Here is a 7,834-nt window from a genome sequence, read left to right as displayed (position 1 = left end):
CAACTACCTCATGGGAACATGGGGTATTGGGATGGCCCATTACAAGATCGAGCCACAGTGCTTCGACTGACCATACCGCCGAATCGGGCTTGGAGCTTCATCTACAGGCTACCATCTTGTTCTGACTGAATGCTTTAATAACACCACTGAGCACTTTATTTTGATAACGGTTGTTTTTATATGTTTTGGGTATTCTACTGTTCTATATTGGCACATGGTGCCCTTTCTGTGAGCCGCCCTGAGCCCGTTTGCGGGGAGGGCGGGGTAGAAATATAATAATAAATAAAAAATAAAAACAATTGTAGCCATTTATGAACCCATCCTCCATGCATCTAATTCCCTTTTAAGGCCTTGCCGCCATTCCTGTGCTGAACGCAGGAGATCTAATGTCGTGGTGATCTGCATAGGTTTTATAATGCCTGGATCTCCCCCTCTCATTCTTAATATTTCGGATTTTTCTTCAAACCCTAAACTATGGCTGCCCCCATTTTGTGGAAAATTTTGATCTGCCCGGTGGTTACTACATATAAAGATTAGATAGATTTATGAAGGGTGGTCCTACCATTAACCATGATAGCAAACTTCCAGAATCAGAGGCACTATGCTAGGGAAGAAATGAGAATGCCAATGATGTTTCTTAACAGAACTTTTTAAAGAAATGGGTGAGCAAATCTGAATTACAGCTTTTTGCATGCAACATTGCCCATGGGAAAGATTGAAGGTCAAAGAAGACGGGGACGGCAAAGGATGAGATGGTTAGACAGTGTCATAGATGCAACGAACATGAAATTGAGCAAACTTCGAGGCACTATGCTAGGGAAGAAATGAGAATGCCAATGATGTTTCTTAACAGAACTTTTTAAAGAAATGGGTGAGCAAATCTGAATTACATGCAACATTGCCCATGGCAATGAGAACGATGCTTATTGGTGCTGTAGGGACTGCACCATCACCACACATCGGAAGATAGTATGTAGAGAATTGTTCTAGTCTAATCCTCTCCTTGATAGCTATTTGGCTATGATAATGAGTTTCTTGCCCTGAGCTGGATCACCCAGGCTAACCTAATCTCATCAGATCTCAGAAGCTAAGTAGAGTCAGCCCTGGTTAATACTCAGATGGGAGACCACCAATGAAATCCAGGGTTGCTACACAGATGTGGGCAATGTCAAACCACATCTGTTTGCATCTTGCCTTGAAAATGGGGTAGGGTTGCCATGAGTTGACTACAGCTTGATGGCTCTTTTTCTAACTAAGTTCTAGTAGTGCTCTGATACATGTAAGATATTTCCTTACAAACGAAGTCCCAGGAAGTCCAGGGTTGCTATGCAGAGGCAGGCAATGGCAAACCACCTCTGAAGGTCTCTTGCCTTGAAAACCCTACACAATTGCCGTAAGTCAGCTGCAACTTGACGGCACCTCCTATGGCCAGCCATGAATTTTTTGTTTTTATATACTCAAGTGAAGTCACACGCTGGACGACTTTAAGTCGGAAGCGGCATACTCCTGTTGGGGGTTGGGCATGTCAACGAAAGCAAGGCCATAGTCCTGTGGAATTGGCAGAAGTCTGAGCCTGGCAGAAATATGATTTATGATGTTTCATTCCACAACATAAAGTTGTCCTCTAGCGTGAACAAGGGAGGCTGTAAGAGAATTTAAAAACTCCTGACTAGAACATCATCTTCCCACCAGAGGGTGTTGTAGTAGTGGTGTTTGAGAAGGTCTTGATGCTAAACAATGTCAGAATGTAAAAGTAAAACTGACGCTGGGGGGCCCTCACCTGGAGAGAGTGAGGGAGTCAAACGCTTCGTTTGTAAAATTATGTGCTTTATTTACTGTGGGATGTAGAGGGTTGCAGGGCAACCGGTCTCTGTGTGTACTAAGGCTAAGTAAATGTTTCTCAGTGTGTCATGAAGTGTCATCTCTGATGTTTACTCTCATTTGTCGTATTTGTTGCAATGTGGACTTTATTGCATGTCAGTTAAGAGAAAACATCAGCGGAGTGTTTATTTTGGATAATATAAATTGGAAGATTGGAGAGCTATGTTGTGTGTTTATGCGCTTAGGGTCTCATGCCAAAGTTTAGTTGCAGTGAATTCCAAATGCTCAGCCTGGTCCAATTTGGGGACGGTTTCCTTATGCTCTGGCTGAGCCCTTCATGCAGAGAAGAAAATTGCCTTGTGCCTCACAATTAGGTATTTACCATTGCCAGATAGATGTTGCATTTTTTAGAAAAGCTCTTTCTGTGGTGTTAATCCCTTCTGAGCCCAATATCAAGAAGGAAACTAATGGAGATAAGATATGTTTACTAACTTGAGCAAGTTAAGCACTCTTTAAGTGGAAATTGCAAGGTTTTGCAACTGCTTTTAGGTCATGGTTGTGTGTGTGTGTGTGTGTGTGTGTCTGTGTGGGAGGGAATCCTCCAGTTCAGGAAGCTGACTTCTAAACTGGAAAGTAGCAGGCTAATTCCATCCTCATCATATCTGGAGTGATCAGAGTTTGTTCAAAGAGATGTATTTTCTGTAAGCTCTAGGGTTGCTGGGTCTTACCTGGCTGCCGGCGAGGGGTCCCTCTCCTCGTCCAGGATTTCTTCAGTGCACGCACCACAATGACATCACCCGGAAGTGACATCATCATGCAGGTCACGTTGTGGGGGATGCTCTGTCGTTTTTTGAGAAACTCTATGGTAACCATAGAGTTCTTTCTTGAATGATAGTGCCCCCCCCCAACAATGTGCCCTGCACAATGATGTCACCTCTGGGTGATGTCATTGTGCTGGGCATGTTTGCATGAACAGGGAACTTTGGGGGCGGGGCTCCCCCCACTGGCCATATCGGGGCCAGCAGATCAGGGGCCCTGAAAGCTGGCAAACCCCCACCCCCGTTGGGGGAATGGTAACCCTAGTAAGCTCCAATAACTCAAGGTATCACCAGCATGGTTGTGTGTGTGTGTGTGTGTGTGTCTGTGTGGGAGGGAATCCTCCAGTTCAGGAAGCTGACTTCTAAACTGGAAAGTAGCAGGCTAATTCCATCCTCATCATATCTGGAGTGATCAGAGTTTGTTCAAAGAGATGTATTTTCTGTAAGCTCTAGGGTTGCTGGGTCTTACCTGGCTGCCGGCGAGGGGTCCCTCTCCTCGTCCAGGATTTCTTCAGTGCACGCACCACAATGACATCACCCGGAAGTGACATCATCATGCAGGTCACGTTGTGGGGGATGCTCTGTCGTTTGAGGAAAAACTCTATGGTAACCATAGAGTTCTTTCTTGAATGATAGTGCCCCCCCCCAACAATGTGCCCTGCACAATGATGTCACCTCTGGGTGATGTCATTGTGCTGGGCATGTTTGCATGAACAGGGAACTTTGGGGGCGGGGCTCCCCCCACTGGCCATATCGGGGCCAGCAGATCAGGGGCCCTGAAAGCTGGCAAACCCCCACCCCCGTTGGGGGAATGGTAACCCTAGTAAGCTCCAATAACTCAAGGTATCACCAGTAAGATCCTCAATTTTTATGAGCTTCCTTCCATAGTAATAAGTACAGGGGTAGTCATGTTAGTCCATTGCAGCAAAAATAAACAGGAGTCTTGAAGTGCCTAAGACTAATGAGATTTTATCCCAGCATCCACTTTTGTGGACTGTTTCATCAAACCCATTTCATCAAACTAGAACAAAACCAGAAAGGTTGGCCATTAACCATTCCTGTGAATGCTCTCGGTATTCTGCTTGATCACATTTTAATTTGGCCTCATCTACTCAGCATGTGAAGATCGCATTTGGAGCTGCATGTGAAATCTCTGGACTCATTGATTAGGCCTGTTAGCAAAATGCTAAATAGATGGCAAGCTTTGGATCGGCAAGGGCCTGTGGCTCAGTGGTACAGTGTCTGCTTTGTATGCAGAAGGTGCCAGGTTCAATCCCGGGCATCTTTAGTTAAAAGGTCAGGTAGTAGGTGAAGAGAGAGCCCTTTAACCTGAGATTGTGGAGAGCTGCTGCCAATCCGTGTAGACAAGACCAACCTTGGCATATATGGATGTGCATACCAAAATTCCAAAGCCAAAAGTATACCCGAAAAATAACTTTTCTGGTCATACTGTGTGTTTATGAAATAAAAATGGGAGTTGTGGTACTTTCTGGCATTACAAGAAAAGGCACAAAAAATTCAAGTGGAAAAGGGGATTTTTCTGGTGGTCTGGAGCAGTGTTTGTCGAGCAACTAGAACAAGAATTGCAGGGTACCAAGTCTTCACTTTTTCTTTCCTAAAGTCCCTCCAGGTTTTAAGGGTACTGGACAAAGGGGTCCATTTTTTAAAAGGAAATGGAAAAATAATAATATATTCTGGGGTGTAGAGTAAACCTTAACAAGTAAAATTAATAAAAACAGAGACGTATACAGGGAAGGGAAGTATCAACAGGAAATCAGGGCAGGTAGGGTCAACATTACATCTCAGGTTTGATCTGAAAATTGCCCCCACAAAATATTTTGGAATCTACCCCATACCACAGGAGAAGGACCTCTTCTATACCCTCCTTTCCTGAAGTACCTGGGACCTGCCAAGAAAGAAAAGGAAAAAAAAAATCCAAATTTACATACAAACTAGGGGGATTTTTCTGGTGGTCTGGAGCAGTGTTTGTCGAGCAACTAGAACAAGAATTGCAGGGTACCAAGTCTTCACTTTTTCTTTCCTAAAGTCCCTCCAGGTTTTAAGGGTACTGGACAAAGGGGTCCATTTTTTAAAAGGAAATGGAAAAATAATAATATATTCTGGGGTGTAGAGTAAACCTTAACAAGTAAAATTAATAAAAACAGAGACGTATACAGGGAAGGGAAGTATCAACAGGAAATCAGGGCAGGTAGGGTCAACATCACATCTCAGATTTGATCTGAAAATTGCCCCACAAAATATTTTGGAATCTACCCCATACCACAGGAGAAGGACCTCTTCTATCCCCTCCTTCCCTGAAGTACCTGGGACCTGCCAAGAAAGAAAAGGAAAAAAAAAATCCACATTCACATACAAAATGGGGGGGGGGGAGGAAGAGGCTAGAGCAGTGGGCTCACCATCTCAAATTCGTACACATGTCACTCCACAAAAAAAAAGGAAGGAAAATAAATATTCTGGGATGTGGAGTAAATTTTTACAGTAAAATTCATAAAAACAGAGACTTATACAATCAAGGAAACTATCAACAGGAACTTAGGGCAGGGAAGGTCAATATCATATCTCAGGTTTGATCAGAAAATTGCCCCCACAAAATATTTTGGAATCTACCCCATACCACGGGGTTCCCCCCATTTTAATGGACCCCCCAAACATGGTGTTCCCAGCCATCCTGCACTCCATTGTGTCGTTTGGGAAGGAAATGTCATGCTTAGAACCTTCAGTCTAATCTATCAAAGCATAGGGGGGGGGGGAGGAAGAGGCTAGAGCAGTGGGCTCACCATCTCAAATTCGTACACATGTCACTCCACCAAATAAAGGAACAAAAATAAATATTCTGGGATGTGGAGTAAATTTTTACAGTAAAATTCATAAAAACAGAGACTTATACAATCAAGGAAACTATCAACAGGAACTTAGGGCAGGGAAGGTCAATATCATATCTCAGGTTTGATCAGAAAATTGCCCCCACAAAATATTTTGGAATCTACCCCATACCACGGGGTTCCCCCCATTTTAATGGACCCCCCAAACATGGTGTTCCCAGCCATCCTGCACTCCATTGTGTCGTTTGGGAAGGAAATGTCATGCTTAGAACCTTCAGTCTAATCTATCAAAGCAACCTTCAAGTTCTACTCACAAGAGCACCCCAAAACCCCACCAGCAGACAACAAGCCAGCATGGAAATAGGAAAAACTCCACCCCAAAACAAAGATTCCCCCCACATATATAGAACAGATCAATTTTGAAAGCACAATCAAAACCAGCCCCCCCAAAACAGACAACAACAACAAAAACCCCTAGATAAAACCAAACCAGGGGGAAAGGTGAAAAAAACAAGTAAATGCACATACACAAAAAAACAAGGTATAAGATCCTCCCCCCAACACAGAAGCTAATCTTTCTTTATATATAATTGAGTAGTAGGGTGGCACTTTCTGAACATTCCACACACTCCTAAATCAGTTGGCTCCATGATGTGTCACTCAGAAGCTGTCCCTATCCACTGGCTGTGTTGCCTGAGTCCCACCCACAGTGTGCTCCATCAGCCATTGGCCCGTCAGCCGTCACTCAAGAGTACTTGTGTGCCATTGGCTGGGTGCTGAGTCTGCTCCTCTTCCCTGCTGACTCCAGCCACTGTTCCCTGTCAGAATACGCTCTCTCTCCTGAGGAAGACACTTCGCCTGCTTGGCTCCTCTGTGAGACTAACTTTTACCTCAGTGGCTGTTGATAGCCAACCAAGCTTGGTTCTGTCAGTAAAAGGCCCTTTCCACACCTATTTTGGCCTTTGGGAGAAAACTCATTGGGGCCAGTCCTGACTATGGTTGCCAGCTCTAGGTAGGGAGATTCTGTGTCTAAGGAAACCAGTCTAAGGAAGCCAGAGTCTGGGGAGGGGAGAGGCCTCAGCTGAACAGAATGCTATAGAGGTCACCATCCAAAGCAGTTAATTTTCTCCGGGGGGGAAGAGAAATCCGTTGTCTGGAGTTCAGATGTGATACCTGGCGATCTTCAGACTCCACCTGGAGGTTGGCTACCCTAGGTGTAGCAGACAGTGCTTCAGAGCAGGGTCTGCAAGACCCAGGTTCTTGCTGTGGAAACTGACTGGGTGATTTTCGACCAGTCACAGACTTTCAGCCTAACCTACCTCACAGGGTTGTTGTGCAAGTCAAAAGGGGGAGAGGAGAATGATGTAAGCTGCTTTGGTCCCCATTGCAGAGAAAGAATACTTTTCCTCCTGGGGAACCATTGTTGCCAATCTCCAGGTGAGGGCTGGAGATCACTTAGAATTACAATTGCTCTCCAGATGTTAGGGTTGCCAACTCCAGGTTCTGGGAAGGAGATAGGGTTGAGGGATGGAGCCTGGAGAGGGTGAGGTTTGAGGAGGGGTGGGACCTCAGACAGGTACAATGCCATAGACTCCACCCTCCAAACCAGCAATTTCCTCCTGGGGACCATTGTTGCCAATCTCCAGATGGCAGAGATCAGTTCCTCTAGAGAAAATGGTGGACTCTGAATCATTATATCCTGCTGAGGTGGCCTCCCGATGACAGCCAGTGTGATGTAGCAGTTAGCCCTTCAGAGCAGGGTCTGCCAGACCCAGGTTCTTCCTTTGGAAGCTGATTGGGTGATTTTAGACCAGTCACAGTCTTTCAGCCTAACCTACCTCCCAGGATTGTTCTGCAGTTTGAAAGGGAGAGAGGGGAATGATGTGATCTGCTTTGGTCTCACTGTGTAGACTTTACTTTTCCAGGGGAGGGCTGGAGATCACTCAGAATTACAACTGCTCTTCAGATGGCAGAGATCGGTTCCCCTGGAGAAAATGGTGGACTCTGTGTCATTATTCCCTGCTGAGGTTGCCACAGCAAACGGACGCTGAGTGGCCAAGGCTAGGGCACCCACCCAGAGCCTCGTATTTATTTCAACAACGGACCTTATTCCTAACCAGGAAAATAAAACACTAACTACAGAAGCAGAATTTTACCCCACCCCACCACACAACTCCAAACCCCCAGCATTAAAATGTGCAAAAATGAACAAACACCCCCCAGCCTTGTTAACAGTAAAATAGCCACAAAATGAGAAAGGTCAAACCAGCCCTGAAGAGAGACTATGTTGGAGGAAGAGCCATTTAAAATGGAGGGAGGCTGGAGGACATCTCCTTGGAGGGTGGTTGGATC

Source organism: Gekko japonicus, unplaced genomic scaffold (assembly GCF_001447785.1).
Source record: "Gekko japonicus isolate JY-2015 unplaced genomic scaffold, Gekko_japonicus_V1.1 scaffold846, whole genome shotgun sequence".
Classification (NCBI taxonomy): domain Eukaryota; kingdom Metazoa; phylum Chordata; class Lepidosauria; order Squamata; family Gekkonidae; genus Gekko; species Gekko japonicus.
Note: the sequence above shows the minus strand (reverse complement) of the source record.